Genomic DNA, 26,674 nt, shown 5'->3' with positions numbered 1-26,674 from the left:
TATGGGTGATTTATGGTGGGAATGATTTAAGGTTCAATTGCCCTCCTTTTAACAACTCCTATAGTGCCTCTTACTCTGAATTATACAGCATTTCCCATTCGGTTCCCTGTGCTCCAAATAATCTTCCTCTCCATTTTAGCGTGCTGACTTCTTCCTTGACTTTAAGACTCACCTTGGAAGAAAAATGAACATTTATTGATGCTTCGCATATAGCAGACACTGCAGCGGCATTTGACATTGGTTATCTATGTAAAATGATCAACAGCTCTTTGAAGAAGGTGTTATTTTTGTGCCCCTCCCCAAATGTTTCATTTTACAATGAAGAAACCAAGGCTCAGAGAAGTTAAAGAAACTTGCCCCCTGCCACACGTGGTGGTAGATGTGAATTAGGGTGACTGAGGGGGCCTCAGTTTCCCCTCCTTTGAGGAAAGTCTCCATTATCTGGGGGTAGGAGTAGGCACCTGGCCCTCGTCAGACCAACAGAGTCATTCCTCGGGGGTTTTGCAACTGGAACTGGGGAGAGGGAGCTAATCTCTGTCTGAGGGTTAAGCTGCACGTGAGGAAGAGCTCACTCCCAAAGCCAGTTTGGGAGAAGTAACGCTGACTCAGAGAGAGAGGTAGAGAAAAGAAAGAGCATGCTGGGGGCTTGTGAGTCCCTGGTGCCAGCTGTCTGTGATGTCCAGTGCCATCTCTGCTCTTCCCAGATGAGGATATAAGCCTTCTAATAATGTCTCCCTTTTTTTCTCAAACTGGTTTGAGTTTCCGTCTTTTGCCATCAAGAGTCCTCATTCTCCTACTGAGCAGGGCAGAGACCCAGATATGCTTTTTCTGTCTGTCATATGACGTGAGTGGAGGTTGTCTTTATCAGGGCTTCCTTGGCTTTGTCTCGTGGATAACCTGTAAGTGATTTCATCTGGTCACTCCCACCCCATGACCTTCTTACATTTGGAGAAACCAGGAAGAAAGGCAAGAGTTTGACAATACAAAACTGAATTCCATGCTGTGTCCACAACAGATGCTGTAGTCTGTGTCATGTGAGTTACCTGAACACAGAGACTAGTACTTTCGAATGATTATATATGATAATAGAACATCTAACTGTAAACATGTTGAATAATGAGATGTTGAAGACTGAATCTAAATGAAGTCTTGGAAGAAAATCTGGAATTAAACTGTCTTTGAGTTAATAGGCAAGCAGACATCCAAGCTCATAGAGTATGCACAAGGCTAAATTGGTCCAGAGAGAGAAAAAACAAACATTCATCGGAAGGTTGGAGAACAGCAACAACAGTGTGTGGAAGAATGAGTGAAAGGCCGCGGCTTCGCCGTGCACATTCACCTGCCTGTGCAGGTCCTGAGAACTGAGGGACAGAACACACAAGGCTGGGGCCCCTCACTTCAAGGAGCTCTTGCTCTATTTGGACTCTTTGGGCAGCTGAAAAACATGGATTCGACAAGGCTCAGCGCTTGGAAGGTGGGAATGGAGAGACCTCAGTAGGCTGGACCTTTTCGGGCACCTCCCTTGACCTCGCTTGGCCCTGGGCTCCTCCTGGTAACATGAAGATAGTCACAGAAGCTGCCTGCCAGCTCTAAAATGCAATCACTCTGTGAGGGGGAATGGAAAGGGAAGGAGAGCACGTGCAGCTCTCTAACGGAATCTCGGGTGAGATCTGCTTAGATCATGTGTGTCTTCTGGAAAAGGCAGAGGAGACTCAATTAGCGTTGTTGCTTCTCTGCTCGCTTGCAGCTGATGGAGGAAATACGCGAATGGGAGCCAGAGACAGTGTGACTCCTGTTATTTTCCATGACTGAGTTGTCTTTGTCATCTGCTTTTAATTAAAATGAAAAAAATTTTCTCCATATCCTCACCCCTGGCCCTTTATAAGGACTAAAATCAAATCTAAAAATAACAGGAGGGGGCAGGCTGAAACTGACAGACAGGGAAACCCTGGAAAATCAGAAGTGGAGCGTGGAGGAGTTTTAGCTCGAAGCAGCTGCACAGGAATGGCCTGAGATGGAATAGATGGCACCGTATATAAGATCACCCTTGTGACCTCACGACAACAGTTCGGATTTTGGCTTCTGGCTCTCAGTGGAAAGTGGCTGCTTCTTTCTGTGGTAGAGGAGAAAGAAATGCAGAAAGATGAGTGTTTACTTATGAACAGAGGGAGAAAGTAGCATCTGTGACAGGTACTGGGGCAAGTCTGAGTCTGCTTTTTAGAAAAACGGGCTATGAATTGAATTCAGTGAGCAGGCTGGCGAGGAGCCAGGAGGCCAGCCAAGGACAGGATCGTTTCCTGAGGGAGCTGGTGTCTGGGCATGAGCTCCCTGGGAGGAGGGTCCTGGAAGTGAGTCCTGGCTGCATAGGGATTACCAGCAATTGTCTTTCCAGAATGTCCACGAACCTGCCTGGGAAGAGGAGGAGAGGTATGGTGAGGTGGGCCAGAGAAGGTGGTGTTTCTGGAGGTAGAAGGCACCTCCTGGAGGATTTCTGGGTCTGTGTGACTAAATTTATGTGTCCTTCCCCAGGGTCGGAAAGTAGGGCTTGCTGCAGAATGTGCAGAACATTTATAAGGGAAATACCTGGTCCAGGCAGCTTAGAAGCAACACCAGCCAAAGTTATTGGATTCATCAGGATGCTGTAGAAAGAAAGCTTAGTGGTTTAAGACAGCAACCCTCCTATCTAGGTCCTGTTACAGGTTCCACTCAAGGTGGCGGAGGCTCTGCTCCACACAGTCATTTAGAAACCCGCAATAACAGAGGCTCTACCATCTTGTAGCTGCACCATCTGGTGTGTGTTGCCTCCTCATCACCCTGGAGGATCCCACCTGGGCTTTTCTGTGCTTCATCCCAGAAATGACACTCCCTTCTCCTCACAGCCCCTTGGTCAGGACTAGGCACACGAGCATGCCCAACTGCAAGGGAGCTAAGACTTGAGAAGTCTTCTGTGAGCCCCAATCAAGGAATAGTGAGTCTTCACCAGGCACGTGGCATTGATCACTGGGCACTGCTGGAGGCGTGACAGATCAATGGGCAGTTTAGCATGATCTCCAACAATACAGAAGAGATGGAGGGATGGGTAACATTAGGAATGTGCACTTGCAAGTACAGTACAGTGTTCCCAGAAGTTTGTTGGTAGGCATCAACTGGCCATTTGGCAGGTGTGATTTTAGTCGAGTGGTTGTGTGTTAAAGGGGCAGGAATCCAGGTTAGAATAACTCCCATGATGTTGTTTTGGTGAACACTCCTGGAAACGCACATAGTTAGTTTGTAGGGGATTAGAGTGTTTGCCTTTTTGCGTGCGTGTGTGAATGCTTACTCAAGAGCATGAAGAGTAACAAAGTCCTGTTTTTACGAACAGCATATTGTTTCAGTTATTTTGGGTTAATATTGATTGCATATCCGTATGACGTGACACTCTGTGGACCTCTTGTTCCCCTTTCCCCCAAAACAAAGAAGTAGAGGAGGAACTTAAATATAAGAGCAGAGATGAAAACTTCAACTAAATGACTCTTCAAAGAAATCAAGTGCTCTCTGTGCAACTGAAATCCCATGAGAGTGCATGGTGGTACAAAGCGTGTAAGCTCACCTAATTTACAGTTGCACGTTTCTAGCTAGAAAGCTTTGCCAGTGTTCCAAATGTTATAGTAATTTCAATGTTCTTTACATCATCCTTGGATAAAAAAATAAAGCAGTGATTGAGACATTCCACCATTTGGTTCTTTGGGTTGTTTTATCAATTAGTAAGCAAGTTTTCTACATATCACGTCACACCCTTCTGATGATTATGCATTGATGGTACCTGGTGAATTTAGTCTCAGTGAATCTGTTTTGTTTTTGAGGAAGATTAGCCCTGAGTTAACATCCACCGCCAATCCTCCTCTTTTTGCTGAGGAAGATTGGCCCTGAGCTAACATCTGTGCCAATCTTCCTCTACTTTTATATGTGGGATGCTTGCCACAGTGTGGCTTGATAAGCAGTGCATAGGTCCGTGCTGGGATCTGAACCGGTGAACCCTGGGCTGCGGAAGCAGAGTGTGTGAACTTAACCGCTATGCCACCAGGCTGGCCCCAATCAGTGAATCTTTTTTCTTTTTTTTTAAAGTTAAACATTTAGCAAATATTTGTTGTTTTGTTTTGCTGAATTAACGCATTTACTATTTTTCTCACTACTTAGAAAATTCCTCTAACATTCAGTTAAAGCGGATAATGAACATGATCACTTCTTATTTTGTCAAGCGACTTTATAAACGTCACAATAATTCTTCCAACACGCATTTATTGAATACATCCTTCATGGAAGACTTAAAACAATGGATCCTCAGCGAGGAGAGAAAGACTTTGAGACACAGGGCAAATCTTGTTTAAACTGTCAACATTTACCACGAGGAAATCAATCACAGTCTAAAGAATGCCAAGTTGCCACCTTCCTTAGGAAGCCTGAGTATACCTGACGGGGTCACATCACCAGGAGGCTGATGCCCATGAGGGGACACTCTCTTTCTTCCCACAGCGTGCCACACCGAGCACCTTTCCTTTGGCGTTGGAGTGGAGGCTGGTTCTAAGATGACTCTCAGCCAAGCTTTCTAAGAAACTTGAAAGATCACCAAGGGGTTGATGGGCTGAAAAGCAGAGGTCACCAACATCGACACATTTTATGGTTAGTATCAAGAAATAAAATTTAAGGGCCGCCCCATGGCGCAGCGGTTAAGTTCCCACGTTCCACTTCTCGGCAGCCTGGGGTTCGCTGGTTCGGATCCCTGGTGCGGACAAGGCACCGCTTGGCAAAAGCTATGCTGTGGTAGGCGTCCTACATATTAAGTGGAGGAAGATGGGCATGGATCTTAGCTCAGGGCCAGTCTTCCTCGGCAAAAAGAGGAGGAATAGCAGCAGTTAGCTCAGGGCTAATCTTCCTAAAAAAAAAAAGAAGCTTATGGTGGGCCGGCTGGTGACCCAGTGGTTAAGCTGGGGTGCTCCACTTTGAGCCTCAGGTTTCGCTGGTTCAGATCCTGAGCTGGGACCTAATTCCGCTCATCAAGCCATGCTGAAGTGGCGTCCCACATAGCAGAACTAGAAGGACCTACAACTAGAATGTACTGGGGGGCTTTGGGGAGAAAAAGAAGAAAAGATTGGCAACAAATGTTAGCTCAAGTGCCAATATTAAAAATAAAAAAGAAAGAAAGAAAATTTAAAAAATGATGGGAACGTTCTCAACCCTTCTCACATCACGGTCCTGACAAAACCACAATATTTGAGCAGCACCGCTGGGGGAGGTGCTGTGTAGTGTGGCCACTCTAGATGGTGCTCTGGAGGCAGAGGCTACAACACAGTCTCACAGCTCAAAATGACAATTAGGAATTTAGGGTGTTTCCAGAGACAGCTATACGAATCCTGTTCAAATATAATTCCAACTATACTAAGAAACAGGTTCAAAGTTTTCTCTCTACAGGAACTGGTGGACCACCAGCTCTTGGCCTACCTGTCGCACACTCACGGCCTGCAGTGAGCTGACCCACATGACCCCTGAGGCTCTGCTGGGATGGGGGTCAGGAGGGTGGGGATCTTTGTTTCAGCTCTGCCTCTAACTAGCTGTGTAATTCCAGCTAATCTAAAGACTCTTTTTCATCACCTGTAAAATCACTAGTCTGATGATTTTTAAGGATCAGAGTGTTGAAACTGCATGATAACCAATGTTCTTCAGAGGGCTGCGTGTAAATTCAGTGAATTTTTTTTTTAAGAGAATAGCCGGATTTGACATGTCAGGTGGTCTTGGCACATTCCTTGTTGATTTTCATAAAGGTTCAGTAAAGAGATCTCCAACTGCCAAGAATACTCAATAGGGAAAGGATAGTCTCTTCACTTTTCCCAAATTGAAGTATTGGGAAGACTGGATATCCACATGCAAAAGAATGAAATTGGACCTCTATCTTACACTACTCACAAAAATTAACTAGAAATGGATTAAAGCCTTAAACGTGAGAACTGAAACTGTAAAACTCCTAGAAGAAACCACAGGGAAAAAGTTCCTTGACATCCGTCTTGGCAATGATATTTTGGATATGACACCAAAAGTACAAGCAACAAAAGCAAAACCCAACAAACCGGACTATATGAAACTGAAAGGTTTCTGCACAGCAAAAGAAACAATCAAAAAGATGAAAAGGCAACCTATGGAATGGGAGAAGATATATAACATCTGATAAGGAGTTAAAATCCCTAACATATAAGAAACTCATACAACTCAATAGAAAAACACAAAGAATCTGATTAAAAAATGGGCAGAGGACTTGAATAGACATTTTTCCAAAGAAGACTTATAGATGGCCAACAAGTACATGAAAAGGTGCTCAACATCACTAAGGATCAGGGAAATGCAAATCAAAACCACAATGAGATATCACCTCACACCTGTGAGAATGGCTATTATCAAAAAGACAAGTGATAACAAATGCTGGTGAGGATGTGGAGAAAAGGGAACACTTGTGCACTGTTGATGAGAATGTAAATTGGTGCAGCCACTATGGAAAATAGAATGGAGGTTCCTCAAAAAATTGAAAATAGAACTACCATAGGATCCAGCTATCCCACTTCTGGGTACACATACAAAGGAGATGAAGTCACTATCTCAAAGATATCTGCACTCCCGTATTCATTGAAGCATTATCCACAATAGCCAAGACATGGGAACAACCTAAGTGTTCATCAATGGATGACTGGATAAATAAAACACGGCATATATACAACGGCATATCATTCAGTCACAAAAAAGAAGGAAATCCTGCTATTTGCGATTACATGGATGGACCTTGAGGGCATTATGCTGAGTGAGATAAGTCAGACAAAGAAAGACAAATACCATGTGATTTCACTTAATAGGTGGAATCTAAAAACATGGAACTCATAGAAACAGTAGAAGTGGTGGTTGCCAGGGGCTGGGGTGGGAGAAATGGGGAGATGCTGGTCAAAGGGTACAAACTTCCAGTTAAACGATGACGTTCCAGGGAAGTAACATACGGCATGGTGACTATAGTTAACAACACTCTATTGTATACTTGAAAGTTCTGTGAGAGTAGAGCCTTAATGTTCTCACCATACCAACAACAACAAAATGGTAATTGTGTGAGGGGAAGGATGTGTTAGCTAACCTTATTGTGGTAAACATTTCACAATACGTACATGTATCAAACATCCCATTGCACACCTTAAACTTACACAATGTTATAAGTCAATTATATCTCAATAAAGCCAGAAAATAAAGGTCTCCAGCTGTCAATCAAGCCTGGCCACGTTGTGCCCTGCATAGGTCTTCTCCTGGCCTCATTGGTGGCCTTGAAGGCAGAGAAAGGCTCTTCTCAGCTGTGACTGAAGAAACCAAGCACCAAGTGGCATTAACTAAAGGTTTGTTTTGAGAGAATCAAGGTGACGGTTGGGAGAGTGCCAGGAAGCGGGGGATGGCGCTAACCTGATTTCCTGGTTAGATCCAGCCCTCGGTTTCCATCGCAATGAGCTGGACCTTCACTGTTTGTGCTCAGGGCAAGGTACTTGCTCAGATGCATGGAGTGCCAGGTCATTGTTGAGATTTGGCAAGGATTTGGTAATCTGATACCTTCATTTATGCTTTTAAGTAGGGCGGAAGTTAACACCTAACTACCTTTTCCAACTCAAACTAAAAACCACTTCCCCCAGAACATGTGAAATGAAAACATGACACATGTTTTTCCTTGAGCACTGTGCACCATACTCTATTGCTCCAGATTCTTTTGTTTGGCCTCCTCAGCCTGCAGCCTTCCCCATTTCGGATGACGGCAACTCCATCTTTCCAGTCACTCAGGCCAAAAAGCTTGTCATCCACATTCAACCAGCCAGGGAATCCTCTTGGCTCTCCCTTCACTCACTTTCCAGAATCCAGCCTCTGCTCACCACTGCCACTGCTACCATCTGCTCCAAGACCCCATCATCTCTTGGCTGGACTCTTCCAACAACCTCCTAAACTGCTCCCTCTGCAGCTGCCCATCCTTGACACTACAGCCAGAGTGGTCCAGTTATAACACGTCAGACCACACTACGCCCTCTCTGCTTGCCATCTCACTCAAAGTCAAAGCGAAAATTCTAGCTGTGCTCTGTAAGGTCCAAAAGGGTCTGGCCCTGTGCTGATCTCCAGCCAACTCTCTTACTCCTCTTGTTTATTCCTCTCCAGTCACACTTGACTCCTTGTTCCTCAAGCAGGCGGGGCACACTCCTGCCCCAGGGCCTCGCACTGGCTCTTTATTCTGCCTGCAACGCTCTTCCCCCAGATAACTGCCTAGCTTGCTACCTCATCTCCTTGGGTCTTGACTTAATGTCACCTTCTCAGGGTGGCCTACTTGGGCTCCACTATCTAAAAGTGCAAACTACTGATATTGTCTTTATATTCCTCCTCCCTGCTTTATATTCCTCCATAAAACTTACACCATCTAGCATCCTACATTTTTTTACTTATTTGATTTATTTTCTTTCCCCTTAGAATGTAAGCTTTTTGGAGGCAGGGACTGTTGCCTGTTTCTTTTGCTGTGGTGTCCCCGGCAGCTAGGAGAGTGCCTGGCACATGGAAGGTGCTCAGCAATGACCAGATGGTGGGAGAACACTGCCGCGAGGCCACAAATATGAGACAGAAACACTCTCCTGTATGAGGGTATGTAAGCAAATCAGCTTCCAGCTCCTTTCGGAGAAGATTATGGAATCGTCCCATTCCATTTCTCATCTGGACTTTGATATCTAGACTATGTCTAGGACTGTTGACCCAGGCTCGAATCCTTCTCTTTCTCCAGAGGTTTATGTCTTGATGAGAACCAGGGTAAGGAGACTGTAGACCTAAGTGACTTTGAGGCTTGAACTCAGCTTTGGGGTTGGGTATTTTGCCTTTGGGAACAGTGCTTCTGACCCTCTCACGTGCGCACAAATCGCCTGGGGGTCTTGCTCTTGGTTTCCCACTTAGTCCTTGCATCTTCCTGACCTTCCTGCCCTTGTTTCCCATTTCTGCCACCATGCTAGTCCCGTGGCCTTGATGACAGAGTTTGACATTTCTAGCTTTGACACTTGGCACCCAAAGGATACTTATTCCCTCGTTTTCAGCTCTTTCTACTCTAGATCATTCTGGGGTCTCTCACTCACTGAACCCCAGCCTGCAATGACCTCATGCCAATGTCAGGTGGACTGGCCAGCTCTGCTTGGCCCTGTTCCCTCAGGGAGGATTGGATAGTGGTGCATGATAATAAAAATGGTGATGATTTATATTAGTTGAGCCCTTACTATCGTCTTGAGTGGTTTAAATGGATTGTGTCATTTTATTTTAATTGCAAATCTGCAAAGTTTCCTCACTTCGTTTTGGAGGTGAGGAAAGTAGGGCTCAGTGAGGTTAAACTCAAAACCACACATGTAGTTGAAGGGGATCAGAATATGCTACCCCCAAGTAGGCCAATTTGGCATAAGGATTATTTTGAGTTGAAGGCAATTGAGAATCAGCAGATGCAGGAAGAATTCCCTGCCCTCTCTTTATCTGCCTAAGAGCAGGGCATACATTTCCCTTTGTGAAGGTGGCCTCCCATGCCACCGGGAAGGGAAGAAAAAGATGAGGAGTTGACATCAAGAGAGGCTTGCACAAAGAGAACTTAATAAAATAACTTATCTTCCACTGGTTCCCAAATATATTTCCTGGTCGTTTCCCCATGATTGATCCTCTCTTGAAACCCAAACCCCCTTTCTTTTGTTAAAACAGTATATAAGCTTCTGAGTCTGACCACTCTTCTGAGTTTCACTTCTTTTCTGTGAACTTCTATGCATAAAAATATTAACAAAAGTTAATACTTTGTTCTGTTAATCTGTCTTTTGTTGGTGTAAGTCACAGGCCCTAGGCACTGAACCTAAGAGGGTACAAGAAAATTTTTTCTCCCCAACATGGTACATGTGATTCAGTTCATGGTCCCCAGGAGAATCTTCTCCTGCTTTGGTAGCACCTGTCTTCTCTCTCCCCTGCCCCTGCCACTGCCTTAACCCAGACTCTCACCAGCTCATTCAACTATAAATGCAGGAGTTTCCCAATGGCTCAGTGTCCCCGCCCTCAGGCCCTTTTCCTTTGATCCACTCTCCACACTGCTGCCAGGGAGCTTGCCAGAAGGCAGGTCTGAGCGTGCTGTGCCGCCAGTCTCCTCTGTGAAGGCCTTCAGCGGCTCTTCCCATCAATGGGAGAAAGTCCCCATACCTGTCCCACTCTTACCAGACTTCCTTTCTCGGAACGTTCTGGGCTCCTTTGACACATGCTTTCTCTCCTGTCCAGATTTTCCTCTCTCAAACTTGGCCATCTTCACAGATGATCTATTGAACTCACCTTTCCAGGCTCGTGTTGAACAGTACTTCTTCTGTGAGACGTCTCCCAGGGTGAGTTAGTCACTTCCTGCCCTGTGCTCCTTGTCTGTGAGTCTCCCAGAGCCCTTGCGACATTGCATTTTAATGATCTGTTTACACGCCTGTCTCTCCCGGCACCCCAGCCTGTGTGCTTCTTGAGGACAAGGACCACAATGTACTCATCTGTGCCCCTGACACCCAGCCCAGAGGGCGAGAAGGAGCCATGCAAACATTTAATAAACAAGAGGCTGACAACTGGCTTTACTCTAAGTGATAAAAATATTGGCTCTTTTTGTCCCAATCCAGCTAACTTATTTTCTCTTAGAATTATAATATTTTAGAACTGGAAAACACCTTAAAGTTTATTTACCCCGATCCTATCATTTTTATAGCCAAGGAAAGGAAGGCCCAGAGGAGTGAAGTCACTCGCCTGAGGTCATGGCTATCCTCCAGCTCCTCTGGGTCTGTGTCATTTGGTTGTGGTGTCCAACACTGAATGGAAGAGCCCTTTATACTGGCTCCTGGTATTGCCCAATGATGTCTGTGTGATGAAGGAAATAGTCATTTCCACTAATAACACGTTTACGGTACTTTCATTTAGTGCCTGGGCACTGCTGACATTGCTGAATTAGAACAATTCTAGAGCATTTATTTTTATGTGGGAAGGTCATTAACGGCTCTCTAAAATTATTAACGTAGCCTATTATAAATGACGAGAAAAAGAACCCTTCAATGTTTTGTTTTACTTCCAGAAAGACCTACTTGAATATCAAAGAATGCTAGAAATGGAAAAAAAAGTCACGTAATGTCACTATAGAAGTATTCCTTTTTAATTGGGAAAAGCTAAAAATGTACTATATCAATTTATTTTTTCAAGATTTATTGAGGTATAATTGACAAATAAAAACTGTATATATTTAATGTGTACAACGTGATGTTTTGATATACGTATACATTGTGAAATGATTACCACAACCAAGCTAATTAACATGTCCATCCCCTCACATGGTTACCTTTTTTTTTTTTTTGTGGTGAGGACATTTAACAACATTTAGCAAATTTCAAGTATAGAATGCAATATTATTAACTAGTCACCATGCTGCACCTTAGATCTCCAGCACTTAGTTGTAATTGAAACTGCATAATTAAAACTTTGTACCCGTTGACCAACATCTCCTTATTCCCCCTGCGTCCCAGCATTATTCCTTTTCATGTTACATCACTATTAATGATTCATACGATTACAATTTTATTTTGGAGGAAACAAGGGCTTTGATATAAAATAATTTACGTTGATCTCTGGCACTTTAAATGTCAACCAAGGCAAAAATCTTACCTGGCAAAGACTGTGGAGTCTTTACCATAATTGCCCCATAAATGCAGTGAGCAGTTATTATTTTTTTGCTTAGTACTCCTTCTTCCTTCTGAGACTGTATTTCGGGAAGGTGCTGGTCTAATAAATGATTCGAAAGGGAGTTGATTTTTTTTATTTGACCTCAACTCCCTGGCATTGTGCTTGTCACTGGGCGAGAAGTTGGCGCGAGCTGGGCGAACGAACCGCAGTGCCATATTCCCTGGCAACAATGATTGGTCTGAGAATGGGCGTGTCCTAAATTAGACCAATCAGCATCTTTCCTGGGCATTTACAAAAACAGAGGTTAGGAGGAGAGAAGGAGAGTTTCTTTACTCTCTTGCCTTGATGCTGGGAAGATGCAAATAGATGAACCGTAAGTAGCTCTGGTTACAGCCGGTAGATAAAGGCGATCTTCGAGAATAAAGCCAGCCGGCAGAGAGGAGAGAGGAGGAGAGGGGAAAGAGAGGGAGGAGAGAGAGGCGTGACAGCGTTAAAGCCCTGGTTCAGTTGGTCATGAGGCGCCCCTCTTCCTGTGGTCTGGTATCAGCCAATGATAAATATTTTTTTCTTTTTTGCTGGTTTGTATTTTGAAGCTTTGCAACGAATCATTCAAAAACTTCGAAGACATGCAGATTTTGTTTTGCTTTGTTAGATGAACAAGTTAAGCAAATATGCCTCTCTTGCCTAGAATGCAGATCATGTCGTCTGTATGAGACAGACATTTACAAGCATGCTATCGTATTTTTTCCTAAGTTCTCTCCTACTTCAACATCTACTCTATATCCTTTATGTAATAGGAAATGAGAAATATAAAGTTCCAGAAATGTGTCTAGCCACCTGGCTAAGCTCATCGAACTGCCAGGCGGACTTTAATCTGAAAAATTTCTTTTCAAATTAATCAGTTTGATACAAAACTTTTTCTTGAAATGCTTTATAGATCAGAGAAGAGCTGGCTGTCTTGAGAAGCAGCCTATTTATAGCAGTTAATGCCTTTGAATAAAGTTTGTCTAGAGCATATGCTCAAAAGTGGTAATAAAACACTTGATAGGTACATTAATCAAATAAAATATTTTACATTTTGTATTAAGTTCCAGAAATTTGAAAGTAGGATAGATGAAATGGGTTTCACTTGGCATGGTGTAAATCATAGGGTTCTTGATGTGGGGGCATTAAAAATAAAATCTCCATGGCTTTGTTTTCTTTGGGATTTTTCTGCAGGGAGAGTCGGGGCCTGGTGAATGGGCAAAAGAAAATGAAAAGAAAAAAAGTCATTGCAAGAGTCACACGCTGGCACAATGTGCATGGACACCTGAGAAGGAGAGGGGCAAGGAAAACCACTCTTTCTCAAAAAACTGTCTACCAGCTTTTGAATTTCTTCTTGCCTGAAGTGTTCTTTCTTTCTTTCTTTTTTTGGTGAGGAAGACTGGTCCTGAGCTAACATCTGTTGCCAATCCTCCTCTTTTTGCTTGAGGAAGATTGTCCCTGAGCTAATATCCGTGCCAGTCTTCCTCCATTTTTTTATATGTGGGACACCGCCACAGCATGGCTTGACGAGCAGTGCGTAGGTCTGAACCCAGGAACCCCCCCGCCACAGCTGACTTGGAATGTGCAGTCTTAACCACTACACTGCTGGGCTGGCCCCCTGTAGTCTTCTTCCTATAGGCAAAAGGAAAAACAGCAGAAAATGAGACACTTTCTATAAAGTTCTGCAGAGCCAAGGACAAACCAGTACTTAGATCCCCTGACTCTCACACATAAGACTTTGTTCCGAATGCATTAGTGTTTAGAAAGTTTATACAGTTTGGAAGGTAAACAGGGGTGGAGACGTACACTGAATTTAAACTCTCCTGTTGGCAACCCTTCCCTCGCCTGGAATCCAACAGATGCCTGATGGGATCGCTGGCAGGAGGCTTGGATGAAGTCACTGGGGGAGCTGTTTGGCTAGTGACTCATGATTTAAGCTTGTTTAATTGTTTTGGCAAAGTCCATATGTTGCTCATGTGTAGAAATAAAAATAATGAGGATAATTGGGTTGATGCCATTTCTGATTTTCTGAAGGAGCTGCAGGAGGATTTTTGGTCTTAAATAAATCGAACGGAGGTTGGGACCCAGTGAAAGAAGACCCTGCGTGACGACATCCGTTGCTTAACTGGAGGTTTTAATAAAACTGGAGTCCTCCGGGAAAAGAAATGGAATCCCCTGGAAAACAATCTTGTAGGGGAAAGGGCAGGCTTTTTGATAACTGTTTCATTTGTGAATATTAAAACTACTTTGTAACAGGACACTGTTTTGTGAATAGAAAGATAATTTTCTTGATAACAATTCCTATTTATATATGTGCGTGTCTCTGTTCATGGTGACACTAGTTTACCAATATTTCTCATTATCTACAACTTCACTGAGACCCAAAAAAGTGAGGAAAAAATGGCTGAACTAAATGCCCCCAAGTCCATTAACTTGTACTTTATCCATAGCTGTTGTGGTGTTTTTCTTCTAGTGTTTTCTCTCTTGAGTGAAACAATGAGAGCTTCACTGTCCACCCTCTTGCATCAATCAGACTCCTAGGAACCATCCTAGGCACCTTCCTTCATCCTAGCTCATCTAGGTCAAGCCGCATTGACCTTCTAAATAGTTCTCTTTTTCACCCCCAGGGGTGCTTAACTTACTTTGTGCAGTGGAAAACTTTGGCAGTCTGGTGAAGCCTATGGGCCCCTTTTCAGAAGAAGACTCAAATTTATTAAATAAAATACATAGGATTACAAAGGAAACCAATTATGTTAAGACACAGTTATCAAAATATTTAAAAAATTGAGTTATAACAATATATGTACTTCTTTATTAATGCATCGTGTAATTTGATACAGTGGCAGGCCTAACGATAGTAATTGTCAAGCCGTGATGAACATCAGTGATCTTGATGTATCTGCAGCTACTGTAATGTCAGCTGAAGACTCTTGTGACTCCTCTTGGTTGCAAAGTTGCAGGTGCCGCAGATACTACTGTGGTTTGTTACATTCATCATGGAAGGAAATACTAAATTTCAATCAGAAGTTGGTGAAAATAAAGATGTGCTTGTTTTTCCACCCAAGTTCTGTGAGTTGGGAACTCCTACCTTAGTCCAAGACACCCTCATTTCTTGCTGGATTTATCACCACACTCTCCTATTGGATGTACACGCTTGCCATGTCCAAACCATCCTCCATCTTGCAGCCAAGATGATGTTTTCAAAGTGCAAAATTTGTTGTCACCTCTCCCCCACCCACTCATACTTCAACCGTCTTCCATTGCTCTTAGAATAGAGACCAAAAGGCCAGGGTCTCAGCCGTGGGAGTCCTATGTCATGGGTTCTCTTCTCTCTCTTCAACCACAGGGCATTTGCACGTGTGTTTCCCTCTCCTGTGAATACTCTCCATGCCCCTCCTCACCGAGTTACCTCTTCAGGATTTCAACTCAACCACCACTTGCTCAAGGAAGCCTTCTCTGGCCTCCCCAGTCAGTTCCAGGTTCTCGATTGCGCTGTAGTGTCTCATTCGTCAGAGCTGATGTGACATTTCTTTGTGTGATTCTTTGACTAAGATCTACCTGCACCCACTGACTGTGGGTTCCACGAGAACAGGTTGTATGCTATCCCCAGGACAGTGTCTGGCACATAGGAGTGGCTTATTAGATACTTGTAGAGTGAGTAAATGAGTGACCGAATAGTTCTAATGAGCCCTTTAGAAGCAGAAAATCCAGAGATGTGGTGGGGGTTGGGCGTGCAGGACAGAAGAGCGTTAGAGGCAGACCCGTGACAGCAGGGAGAAGTGATAATCTCTCGTTCTCTCGTTTGAGGAGACAGACATTCTCCAACAAGCCAAGAAGTAATCAAAAATAGACACCTTCTCTCCCCCCAAATTGAAGTCTTTCAGTCTAAGTAGAAAGAGAGTTCTACGCACAATGATAGGCCCCAAGGGCATTGCTGTATTTCAGGAGAGGACATTAACTTGCATTTCTAAGGTCAACCCTAAATATTAAGAAAAGGTTATTGTATTCACATATTGAAAAAGAAGTGTCATAAAAATGATGAAAATCAGAATTTGCTCTTGAAGAGAAATGATTATTTGGAAAATAAACTAATATATGAGGTCAGATGACTATACCGTATCTATCTATGTGTGTATGACATCTCTCTATCTATAGGTATGCGTATACATATATATTGATTTATTTTTTTGGAAATATATTCTTTGATGCTACATTTAGATGTTTAATTTCCTTGTTAGATCTAAAACATATTCTTTCAACAAAATAACTGAGAAGTAGAATATTCAGTGCTTTGATGATACCAGTGGAGAATGGTATCAATGAGGCCAAATTATGCGTAATTTTTTCGCAAACTGAGTGATGATATTTGTGTTTTGAAACGTAATTTTCACTACCACTTCCAGATAGATGTGGTGTAACTGCAGGCCTAGGGGATTGGATAAAGTGCGTGGATGGATGGTATAGATCCGCCCTCGATAGTTAACCCAAGGTTGACTTAAGTAACATAATTTTGAGCATCCACCATGTTCAAGACTTGACAGTAGGTACTGGGATGTGTGGCGATACCATAATAGCATTGGGTCTGTTTTCCTATATCAATGGATGCATTATTACCGAAGTTGACTGTTGTATGGGAAAAGATGAACAAATATTAGTCCTTGGCTGGCAAAAGGCAGAACATTTTTCTTCTGAACCCCCACAGCACCTGCACACCTTGGCCATGTGAGCAAAGCTGGGAGCAGTAACTCCTGAGACGCTGCTCCCTCTATGCTGTTCCAGGGAGACTTCCTGTCCTTTGGGGAGCATCTCACAAACATTGCCTGGGATTTGGATTCAAACAAAAAGTTAACTGGTAGGCTTGTTTCCCTATCAGTGGCTCATCATTTACTTAAAGCAAAGCTACATAAAATCCTTCGTCTTGTGGATGAGGTTGGTGAGCCCAATCTGGGGAAGTGATGGACTGTGGCGGCTGGAGCAAAGGGCCTGGGCTACAGCCATCAGTAACTCCTTGGGCCTATATGGTTCCCTCTCTTCTGGTGAGTTTGGACTCAGCAGTCTGAAACAATGCCTATGAAGCTGTCACACTCTATTGTGTCAAAGCGACTCAAGTACCTTTGGGCTGGGACCATTGAAATGATGGACTGTTACGGTCTTCCCTCTTAATGCCCGTTTAATGCCTATTCAGGGAGCACTTCATTTACGAATCATTTACATGCTAGACTTATGCAATTTTGGGTGAAAATTCTGTATTGTTCTTGCACGGGAGCCATGTTTTTATTTAAGTAAGATGAGTCACTGGTACCCTGAGCCCAGGCCTGCACATGTATTTCTAAACTATTTGCAGTAAGACATATCATGGAATTATGTTACATTTTTTAATGAAAATAGTTCTCAGGTTTTAAAGGGGGAGAAATAGGTTGAAACAAGAAAACATTCCTATTTTGCTTATGGTAATTCTTAAGAATAATTCAGAAGAATTACATTCTTGTGTAATCAGCTTTAGCCTAGAGCTTTATTACCTTATCTATGTCTTAGGTTTGATGGATGGTAGGAATACAAATGCCAATATGATACAAACCTTGGAGCAGTCAATCACGTCATTACGTACTGTACTTACTGGGCAACTTCAGAGGTTATTTATAAATATTATTTGTGATTTCTGTGTCGGAGAATTGAAAAGCTTAGAAGATGGCTTTATGCATATACAAGAATAATCGAAATTTAAGATAAAAAACTATAGAAAAGAATAATAATGGTCCATGGAGATCTCATCATACTGAAGTGTTGAAACAGAAGAAAATTCTTTTTCAAGTCAGAGTTCTATTATGTTGAAGAAATGATTAGGGCACGAACCAGGTCTCTTTCCTTAGGAGTTAAATAAATAGAGACACATATTTCACTTATTTATGGTGATTATAAATGACCAGGAGAGAATTTTAAAAGTCATTACCACAAGGATAATATTAATCACTTTTAGTCCATTTCTGCTTTTTAATGGGTGTGTAAAGCAACAGAACATGCAATTCTTAGACAGTTCTTTAATTAAAATTGGAAATGAAAGAGTTATTTGGGAGATGTTTCTCTGAATGAAGAATATTGATATTTTTAATTGAATTCTGGATTGAGTTTCCAATAAATTGAAATGCAGGGATTTCTCTCCAACTACGTGGAATATTTTGGCAGATTAATGACTGAACGTTTCAAGAGTCAAAAGGACTTGAACCAGCTTTTGATCTAAGAAAATGCACGACTCTGTTTCCATTTTAAGAGTTTATTCAGCTGTGGTTTGAGATACATTAACAACAAATAGATAAATTTCGAAATTAGAGTGTTGCTATTACTAGTTTATACTGGATGCTGTGGTTGGCGATTATTTAGCCTATGTCACAGCTCCTCTGTCCTATGCCAACCTCAGTTCCACTTCTACGGTTTAGTATCGCTGTTTCCCCTCTGTAATTACAAAGCTGGAAATGACTCTTTGCACCTGGTTCACAGTTTTTTTACCTTTCACAGTCTTCCATAAATATAAAGCCCTGGGGTTTGGACGATTCAAGTGAGTGTTTTATTTCTGGTCTACACATCTCAAGATAGCAGGTGGAAATGGGCCTCCATTTTATAAAGATGACTGAAGCTGTGAGGGATTTGTGGTCCCTGTAGAAAAGGTATTATAAAGCAGCAGAAGAAAAATGGAAAATACGAAAACCAAAAGAAAATTCCCCAAACGGCACAACAAAAAGATTTCCTGTAGCCACGGAGAGCCCTCCAGCACCCCAATCCCACCTGAATGAGGGTGTTCATATGCCTCATGAATCGCGCGTACAGAGCTGGCTCTCATTGAAGTGATGACGCAGGTCTCTGACTTGTCTTTTCCTTGTTTAGCTCCCAGGTCAGCACTGTTTGTTTGTTTGTTTGTTTTTTCCAGGAGCATAACTTCCACTTCGGGCCTCAGCATCTCTTTTGCTCTTTTTATCCTCGTTTAGATGGCAAAGTCTGCTCTCTGGACCCAGGAGCACAGAACCCAGAGCCGTTATTGCTCAGCCAGGAGATGCAACAGAATCTGTAGAATTTCGACAGAATCTATAAGGTCACCTAGTCAGTTATGTACTTTCCTCCTTTAGGCTATAATTTCAAACACACCGTTTCACCTCACAGAAAGCAAAAGAAATGATGGCTGGAGGTTGGAGATATGCAGACTGAGGCCATGAAGAAGGAAGCAGAGATAAAACTCTCACTTGTATTTTCCTGCTTGCTCATCTTTTTAAAAAATTGATTTCACAAAGAGTTTCCTTGTTTAATCTTATCATAGAACCAAGCCTTGGCTTTGTTGATTGTCTCTATTTTATTGCTGTTTTCTATTTCATCCATTTCTGCATTTATATTTTTGTCATCTTTGTTTTTTTCTAACATCTTAAATTGGATGCTTAGCTCAATTTTTAGTTCTTCATAATCTAACATACACATTTAAGTATATACATTTCTCTCTATGTACTATTTTCACTACATCCACAAGGTTTGAGATGTGGTATTTTCATTATCACTAATTTCTGAGTATATCTAAATTTCTATGATTTTTTCTTTTTTAGAAGTCTGTTTTTAAAATTTCTAAATATAAGGGTTCCCCTATTTTTTTGTTATTGACTTCTAATCCTCCCCAGTTGAATTGTTTTGTGGTTAGAGGACAGATTCTATTTGACATGGATTTTAAAAAATTTTGCTGAGACTTGCTTGGTGGCCTACAATTGCGGGGAGTTTTTGTAAATGTCCCATGTGTATGCTCGGGCAGAATGTATATTCTTTAATTGTTGGATCCAGGGTTCTACTTTCATCCAGAAAACTAAACCTGTAAAGGACGTTGCTCAGACCAGCTGCGTCTGTGCTGGATCTTCTCCTGTTGCCCCTCCCGATTTACTTTCTGAGTTTCCTCACCCTGCTTTGAACTTTGGGAGGCTGATTTGTACAAACTCTATCAAGGACTCCCTACCTCTGGCTTCCTTGAGCTCAGCCAGTGGGAAATATGGGTAGGAGATTGGAAAGAGGTAGAGAGAGAGAGGTCAGAGTATTGGCTCATCCAGCTCCCTTTTGCTGGGCCATTTTGGCAAAGACTACAATCCTCTGTCAAAGGTGATAGAGCTTGTCAGCACCCTGAGAGAAAAGTATAATTATTGCTCCCATTTTATACATGGGATAGCTAAGGCTAGAACTATCTTTCAAAGTACAGTGAACTGGAAGAAGCGTTGAAGCTAGAATTAGTTCACTACATACAACACCTGGGACAAATGTGATTATTTTTTATATTGTATAACGAAATGTGTCAACATTTAGAAGATCTGTATAGTTCAGTGAACCAATACTTTCCAAATGACCAATAAATAACGTAAAATCATGATGAGTAAGAGATCCAGTCCAATTACAAGATAGATCAATGGATTTTAACATAAAAGAATATGAAAAGTTCATTGATCTGTTTTTAGATTTCGTGTTATAACTAACCTTTAAGGAACCACCACTTGTTGAGTTTTAACATAATATCAGAGATGAATATCCATGATTATCTGAAAAGGCTATTACAATGCTGCTTCCTTTTTGAATTACATATCTGTGTGAAGCTGGATTTTTTCGTATACTTCAAGCTCACCCAAAACAACATTTCCCAACAGATTAGATGCAGAAACAGATATGAGAATCCGGTTGTCTTCCAATAAATCAAACAGTAAAGATTTACAAACATATAAAGCAATGCATTGGAAAGTATTGCTTCACTGAGCTATACAGATCTTCTAAATGTTGACACATTTTGTTATACAATATAAAAAATAATCACATTTGTCCCGGGTGTTGTATGTAATGAACTAATTCTAGCTTCAACGCTTCTTCCAGTTCACTGTCCTTTGAAAGATAGTTCTAGCCTTAGCTTTCCCATGTGTAAAATGGGAGAAATAATTATACTTTTCTCTCAGGGCGTCTTGGAGGAAGAAATGAGATAATGGCGGTAAATGCATTTTGTGAATGCTCAGATGCAGTTTAAACAGGTGTAAGGATCGAAAGATTAGAAAATTGTGTCCTTATTGCCTCTTCTCAAAAATGTCCAGATATTAACATTTTACTAGAGTAAAAGCAATGTTTATATTATCATTCATGTTTCTATTAATAAAATAATTGACATAATATTCACTTTTTGCCATGGGGATCAATAAAGTAATTTTCATTTTGAGTGAACAAAGGAACGCATTTGGCCCATTGACATGTTTATTCTTCTTGAACTGACCCTTACCAAGAAAGGTTGCTTTCTCTGATCAGGTTTAACATTTTCATTGTATGGATACGGTAGCTGAGAACCAAAGAAGTTCCGTGACTTGCCCAAGGCCATATATCATGTGAAAGGCAGGCTCAAAGGAAGAGTCAGTCTTCATTTTCTGAAGCCAATCTTTGCTTCATCACACTCTTTCTCAATGCTTCATTGGTGACATTTTGAGTGTTTTCAGAGGGAGGAAGAGAATGTATACATATTACTTTGATTTTTTAATTTCTTTTCTTTTTTTTTTGAGGAAGATTAGCCCTGAGCTAACATCTGCTGCCAATCCTCCTCTTTTCGCTGAGGAAGACTAGCCCTGAGCTAACATCCGTGCCCATCTTCCTCTACTTTATACGTGGGACGCCTACCACAGCATGGCTTTTGCCAAGCAGTGCCATGTCCGCAGCTGGGATCCGAACTGGCGAACCCCGGGCCCCCCAAGCGGAATGTGCACACTTAACTGCTGTGCCACTGGGTCGGCCCCAGATTTTTTAATTTCTAAGTTTCTCAAGTCATATCATCTGTTTCACTGATTCTTTCTGAATTCATGGCAACCTTTTGAATATTTGAATTTTTTGGCGGCACATTTGAAAGTCAATACTTCTTGAAAGGAAAAAAAGTAGGAAAACTGAAAAAAGTTTTCAACAGTCTTCACATTGCTGATTTGCTGACTGTTTCAGCACCAAATGCTGTGTGCAGAGAGTTGTTAACTGGCCTGGCTACACTATCTCGTAAATTCATAAGGGCAAAGGTCCAGTGAGTTGCACTGAACGTGGACCCTCTCTTCCAGGCTGGCTTGACATTACACTATACCTGTCTCCTTCTATTGGCAGGGACTTGTACCAGACCCCAGGTTGCACACTGTGACCCATTCAGCTCAAAATTTTATCTGGCAGACACTGTCAGTATGTGTTCTCAGTTATAGCAAAAATGCAGTTTACACATTGATCAAACTTTGATGGCACCCCCGGTGGGGTTCAAGGTTCGCCAGGGTACCATGCACACAGAGGAGAAAGAGCAGGACACAAGCAGTTGCCGTAGTGAAAGCTCTAAGGATGTCAGGCCCTGCCTTGCTGCCTCTGCCTCCCCCAGCTTCTTTCTGAGGGATCATGAACTCCTTGCAGAATCTGGCCTGCCCTATCTCCTGGACCAACCAGGAAATACAGCCAAGGTTCAATATCCCACCCCCCTGCACCCCCCTTGCCTATTCAGTGGAGCTTAGAATTAATTTGCTCCCTCCTTGTCCCAAGATCCAGTGGCTCAGATGCAATCAATCAGTCCCTCATTTGTTCTTAAGGCACATTCACTATCAGTCAATCCCGTGGCCCAAAGAAAGGGCCCCCAGGGATCTGAGTTGCTTTTGGACTATTTTCTCCCATACTCCTCCCCCACCTCCTCCCCAGCCCCTTTCCATGACTCTGTTGGCCTCCTCTGAACCCCAGTGTGTTATGTAAGGGCCTGAGTTCTGCCTTAATTTTGCTGATGCTCCTCTCTAGAGCTAGAATCTTCACCTTGATCACAGGGCGGGGCAAGGGCATGGGGTTGGGAGGGGTGGGGGGAGTGGAATTGAGAACTTATCCTCAAATGTTGATTTATTTATAGAGAAGATGTTGAAACCCATATTTCAGACCCAATGAAAAATTCTCTAGGGCTGGCCCGGTGGTGCAGCGGTTAAATGCGCATGTTCTGCTTCACTGGTTCAGATCCCGGGTGCGGACATGGCACTACGTGGCAAGCCATGCTGTGGCAGACATCCCACATATAAAGTGGAGGAAGATGGGCATGGATGTTAGCTCAGGGCCAGTCTTCCTCAGCAAAAAGAGGAGGATTGGCAGCAGTTAGCCCAGGGGTAATCTTCCTCAAAAAAAAAAAAAAAGAAAGAAAGAAAGAAAAATTCTCCGGAATCATTCCCAGGACACACACACACACACACACACACACATTGTCGAAGGGGCAGGCTCTTTAAAGGTATCAAGGTTATGACTTGGAGTAAAAGAACACATTCTAAACTCTACCCTTAAGGCTTTACCCAAAATTAACATCTCTTCCCCCTAAAAGAGTAAACAAACAAACAAAAAGTCCCCCCCAAACAACAAATCAACAAAACAGACTCACAAACAACACAACTAGACTCATTCTGCAGGTAATGATACAAATATCAGACAAATCTGACTGAATCTCGAGCCACCCACCTAGATGCAGGGTGCCATCTACAGTGTGAGAGAAACTGAAGATAAAATAGCCACCAAATTATTCGGGGAGAAAATGAGCCAAATGGCCAATGAAACAAACAAAAAAATATGGATGGAAAAGAAATGGCCGAATACACTGAGTTATGTAAGAGTCTAAGAAAGAATTCAAAGGGTTTCTGAAAACACAATTTCATCAAGAGCTGAAGGAAAATGAAAAGGAAGACAGCAGGCGTAATTGCCGTGAGCAATCGTTTCCTGCTGAGACACAAGAGTTTTACCATCAGCTCCCTAAGAATACATCCAGGCAAATACAGAAAACATGGAAATAAATACTTCTCATAAAATCAGGATGGGAGGACAAAGGGGCACCCAGAGACGTGCCATGTGTAGCAGATAAGACAGTGGGCAAAGGCCAGATGAGGTGATAATAGAAAAAGAGAAGTGAGAAAATGACATCTCTGTGGGCACCATTAGGGTGAAGGAACGCAGGCAAATAGAGACGCTTAAAATGTAACAGAGCAAAGCATCCAGAACACCACAGGGCAAATCTCATTAGAGCAAATAGTGTCACAAAGAAAATCTCTTCATAACAAAAAGGGGAGGAGTGTAAGTGTAGGCGGAAAGTAGCAGCTATAAGTCAAGAGAACTGGGTCGTAATTCTGGTTCTTGACCACCTGGCTCTGTTTCCTTGGGTACACTTGCTAACTTTTCTGGGTCAGAACTTTCTGGTCTGTGACATCAAGGACTTAGTCCATGGTAGTGATCTGTAACTTTTTGGCAGCATGATCCTTTTAAGAATCTGATGAAATTTGTAAATCTTCTTCCCAGGAAAGTTTACATGGCTTATACTAGATTTTTCTTACCGTTTCCAGAGGGTGATATATATTTTGAAAGGAGACATTGGACCTATTTAGATGTAGAACTGTCACCTTGACTGGTCTCTGATATCACTTCTAGCTTGGAAAACCTATGATCCTATGATTTTGAGGTGGTGAAGTGTCTATTATCTGAAATAATATTTAATTCAACACCACTCCAGTACAAGGCTATTTGTTGGAGCTTGTGTAAAAGGTGCTCTACTATTTAGTAGTGAAATGTATAAGAGAAAGGCGGTGAGGGGATTGTGAAACTGGTTCACAGTGCTTCCCCCTTTCTTTTCTGGCAGCACTGGGTTTTTTATCCACTCAATATTTCAGTGGAATTTAACCTAATCTGTGTCAGGTCTTGTCTTGGCTCAATTCTTTTTATTTTGATTATCTCATGTTCTTTGCCTTGCCCCATCCTCTCTCTGATCTTCTCTCCTCATCCTCCTTTCTCCTACTTTTTTATGAAGTGATGAAGGATAGTGCCTTAAAGGTGGATGACTTTAGAAAGAATTTCCATGTGCCACAGGTGGTACCAGGAGAGAGAGAACAATAAAGAAATATGAGACACAATCTCTGCTCTCAAGGAATTTATAATGTAGTTGGGAAGACAAGATATGAACACATGAAAAGTGAAATAATCATAAAGGATTAGATTAGAAGAGAAGATTATAGTAGAAGAAGTGTTTTCAAAGAGTATGTCTGTCATGCGGATGAACCTCATAGGTCATTAATGCTGTAGGTTTAAAGGAAGATGAGTCAGTAGCCTGGGAAGGCTTCGTGGAAGAGACGCATCTTGGTGCTGGGCAAGCTCCGGTCCTGGAAGAATATGTAGGGTGTGAATGGTTGGGAAAGTTCAAGGGAGAAGGAGGTGAGAGGACACTTGTCTTAGTCTGTTTGGGCTCCTATAACACAATACCATAGACGGGGTGTCTCATAAACAACAGAAATTTATTTTCCACAGTTCTGGAGGCTGGGAAGTCCAAAATCATGGCCCCAGAGATTCAGTGTCTGGTGAGAAGCTGCTTCCTGGTTCATAGACGCTGTCTTTTTGCTGTGTCCTCACATAGTGGAAGGAGTGAGGTACTTCTCTGGGGTCTCTTTTATACTGCCATTAATCCCACTCGTGAGGGCTTCATTCTCATGGCCTAATCACCTCCCAAAAGCCCAAATATCATCACATTGGTGATTAGGTTTCAATATATGAATTTTGAGGGGACACAAATATTCAGTCTATTGCAACATTCTTATTCAAATTCATCTTGGTTCCCCCCTTTCCCTACCTGGGTCCCGACAGAAGCACTGCCTCACAATCTGTAACTCAAATTACCATTTAGAAGACAATCAACATGGTGGCCCACATAAAATGGAGCCAATCTTTGGACTAAGGAAAAGAACACCTCTTCTCCATCTATTAGGAAATGAAAGAAACGTTGGAGTGCTTATATTTTAGGAAAACTCATTCACTCATTTATTTAATAAACACTTATTGGGCACCTACTATGTGTCAGGCACTGTGCTATACTGTGGGGATACAGCAGTAAACAAGACATAGGTGGCCTTGACCTCTTGGGGCTTAGTGAAGGAAAGCCAGACACCAACTCCACTGAGCACCAAAGGATCCATACACAGAGGACGACTGACTGTAGCACTGTTGCCCTTCCTGATTTCAGGTTGGTTTAGAAGTTTGATACAACCCACCTTCATTCTATCAAGGCCTGTTCTATTATTCAGTTGGGGCCATCTATTATCATTTGGTGGGGGCCACCATGAGCAGCAACTTATCCAGGAGCAGAATCTCTGATTCTGGAAAATGACAAACACACTGAGAGAACATAGAAATCAAAACAGTAAGTGGGATTTCAGCATTCGGTTACAGATTAATGAAGCTAGCAGTGTGGCAAGAGCTCGAGGTAGAAATCTTCCCGAAGGTTTGGAGAGCTACATTATAGCGATTGACGGTTTTACCAAGAATACAAATAGCAGGTAGGAACAAGTAGGGCTTTTGAAAAAATGCCAAAAACTAGGCAGTACAACAGAGATAAATAAAATACACAGTAAAGAGGCAAAATAATAAAATACTGTAATTTGGCCTCCCAGCATGAAGGAGGGAAGCTGAGACAAGAAGAATGGATTAGAATTCATGAGTCATTTGTTTGGTTTTGAACTGATGGAGCCTGGCTGGTTGGAGAGGCTGGTGCAAGCCGGTTGTTCTTCCTTCCAACTCTGAGGTCCCTGGAGAATGGACTGCTCTCTCATTCTTTCTCCTGAGAGGCTAACCATTTTTTTAAGCAACAGTTTTGGGCCTGGCGCTGTGCTAGGTGTTAATGTGCATTACATTTCATCTTCACAAAGCCCTGCAAGGAGTATATGAGGAAACGGGCTCAGAGATGCGGCGTGACCTCCTCTAAGGTAACTCAGCAGTATGGAGGCCACAGCGAATCCCAGTCTTTCTGACTCTGTTACTGGCGCCTCTCCTACTATAGCCTAGTGTTTCTCGTGTCCTGGGGCTTCCTGTGCCCTTTGGCACTTGACAAATGACCTCCTTTGAGGAGCAAAGCAAAAGCCTC

At 42.5% G+C, this 26,674-nt stretch overlaps 2 long non-coding RNA genes across 2 annotated transcripts; one reads left to right on the top strand and one right to left on the bottom strand.

Moving 5' to 3' along the window:
* Positions 1–1,813: 1,813 nt before the first annotated feature.
* LOC111768740 (uncharacterized) lies at positions 1,814–10,419 on the bottom strand. Its single transcript, XR_002801206.2, has 2 exons — positions 10,252–10,419; positions 1,814–2,113 (listed from the first exon to the last, which is right to left on the bottom strand). It is a non-coding gene; the product is annotated as an uncharacterized lncRNA (long non-coding RNA).
* A 1,601-nt stretch (positions 10,420–12,020) lies between these two features.
* LOC138918790 (uncharacterized) lies at positions 12,021–14,015 on the top strand. Its single transcript, XR_011428542.1, has 2 exons — positions 12,021–12,106; positions 12,952–14,015. It is a non-coding gene; the product is annotated as an uncharacterized lncRNA (long non-coding RNA).
* Positions 14,016–26,674: the final 12,659 nt, after the last annotated feature.

Source organism: Equus caballus, chromosome 18 (genome assembly GCF_041296265.1).
Source record: "Equus caballus isolate H_3958 breed thoroughbred chromosome 18, TB-T2T, whole genome shotgun sequence".
Taxonomy (NCBI): domain Eukaryota; kingdom Metazoa; phylum Chordata; class Mammalia; order Perissodactyla; family Equidae; genus Equus; species Equus caballus.
The sequence above is the reverse complement of the archived record's forward strand: the minus strand, read 5'-3'. Positions and strand labels throughout refer to the sequence as shown.